Source organism: Pygoscelis adeliae, unplaced genomic scaffold, assembly GCF_000699105.1.
Source record: "Pygoscelis adeliae isolate BGI_AS28 unplaced genomic scaffold, ASM69910v1 Scaffold377, whole genome shotgun sequence".
Taxonomy (NCBI): Eukaryota; Metazoa; Chordata; class Aves; order Sphenisciformes; family Spheniscidae; genus Pygoscelis; species Pygoscelis adeliae.
The window spans coordinates 740,174-742,296 of NW_008825210.1; positions in this window are offsets into that span (position 1 = coordinate 740,174).

Here is a 2,123-nt window from a genome sequence, read left to right on the forward strand (position 1 = left end):
AGAGAGCGATGAGGTCTCCCCTCAGCCTCCTTTTCTCCAGGCTAAATAACCCCATTTCCCTCAGCCGCTCCTGAGTCGCCGGGAGGGCCAGGGGCTCTCGGGCAGAAGGGGCTCAGGGGAGCTGCTCCCCTGGCCCACCCCTCCCCTGACTCTCACAGCGCCGCGTCCTCCTCAGAAAGCATCTGCGAGGGCCAGCGCGCTCCTGGGCTTGTCTCCCGTTTGCAACCATATTGCTCGGAAGAAAGAGCGCTGCTTGCAAGCGCGGGGGGTTCGCCGGGCCTTTCTTGGCACTGCTCAGAGGAGTTTTATTGTCACTGTCAGCTGTCACAGACCTCTCCTCCGCTTGACAGAGCGAAATTTAGCTGCTGCTGCGCAACAGAGAGCTCCTGACCTCCAGGGAGGCCGTGCTGCGGTTCTGCCGAGCAGCCGAGTCACGTATGTCATCGGGGGAATGCGGGTTTCCATTTACTGGTGTGGCCTGAGGCCCAGCACCTCCAGAGTCTCAAATTCTTCCTTGCGCTGTGCCCCCGTGTTCCAGCGGGCAGCTCCGCATTGTCCGCTCTCAGGTTTCTCGTTATGGGAACGAGCTTGCACATAAGCGTTCTCACCCTGCTCACCTGTCCAAGGAATCCACGTCCTTCCGCCTGCGAGCTGAAGTGCGTGTGCTCGGTGACCTCAACGGCAGCACAAGCCAGGCTTTGCTGGGGTCACTATCTCCACACTTGTTATCATAGTGCATCTATCAGTGCTGCTGACCGAGAAGGCTCTGCTTTCCCATCAGCCTTTCTTTACACTGGTTATTTTGTTTTCCACAAGTTTATAAAACGACTTCAAGAAGGGCTGTTTGCCAGTCTGCAGCCTGTTTTGAATCTTTTTATCAGATGTTTCAAAGAGAACGGAATTGTTCAACTGCACAAAAGGAGATGGTCAAGAAACAAATGCTCAAGGAAACCCCTCTGCCCCATCCTGCTTTTGAGCTCCCCTTGCTCAGTCCTCTTGTGACCACTGTTCAGAGGGGTATGAACACCAACAAATGGACCAGGAAGACTTTTTGGGCACCTCTGGAACAACCACGGAGCGCACGGCAAGAGAGGCAGCTGCTGATAGCCAGGCGGCTTTCCCGCTGCATTTGATCAGTTCTATCACCAGCGAATTGCGAACGCTGGTTTCACAAGCATTCGTAGATCTGCTGCAAGACAGTCCCAGGGCATCTGTCTACCAGATTATTGCAAGAGACTCTGGCGACAGTCAGAGGTGAATGGTGCTAAAGCTGTCTGAGAAGACGAGCGTCACGGTGAAGGATGTGAGCAGTCTCGGCAGCAGGAGCTGAACAGCTGCGGGTTGGAGCTGCTGCCTGCTACGGTTCACATGAAACCCACAAGGACGAGCTGTTTCTGTTACATGAATACCAACGTACACTTCCCTCACTGAAGGCTCTAACACACAACTATTGTACTTTTTGAATAAACACAAACTAACAAAGCAAAGATGGAACTGGATTGTCTCAGAGAGGAAGGCTGGGCCTTCTGCTTTCGTTGGCCCAGTTCACTGTCCTCGTCCCCAGCACGGTTTAAGATCAGTTTGAATCCTGCAGGTACCTGCTCTGGGTCCAGCTCTGTTCCAGACTGTTACTAACAAGACGGCACTGCAACATGAAGTGCCCCGAGAGTACAGGCAGAGTGCAGTGAAGGGAGAAGCACTTGTAAAGACCTTATGGAACAAGATGAGAATTCAAAGAAATCTAAAAAAAAAAAAGAAAAAAGTTGGAAAGAGTACAAAAGATTGCAAGACGCAGCTGGAGGGAGACAAGAGCGGAACAGTACACTTCAGGCAAAATCAAATATACGCCGCAGGACATCACGGCTCAGGAACAACTTGGGCAGAAAATGACTTGTAGATTATGGTGGACCACAAATTGAATACAGTCAAATATCACTTGGAGACATATACACAACACAGGGGAGGCATTACTCCGCGCTGCGTGGGAGGCCCCAGCTGGTGTACTGTGTCCTGATTTGGATACAGCAATTTGAGGACGAGGGAGACAAATGGGAGAAGAGCAAGGGGAAGGTTGGGAGAAGAGGGTTTGTTTAGTAGTGCAGGCAGAAAACCGGGGTGGCAGG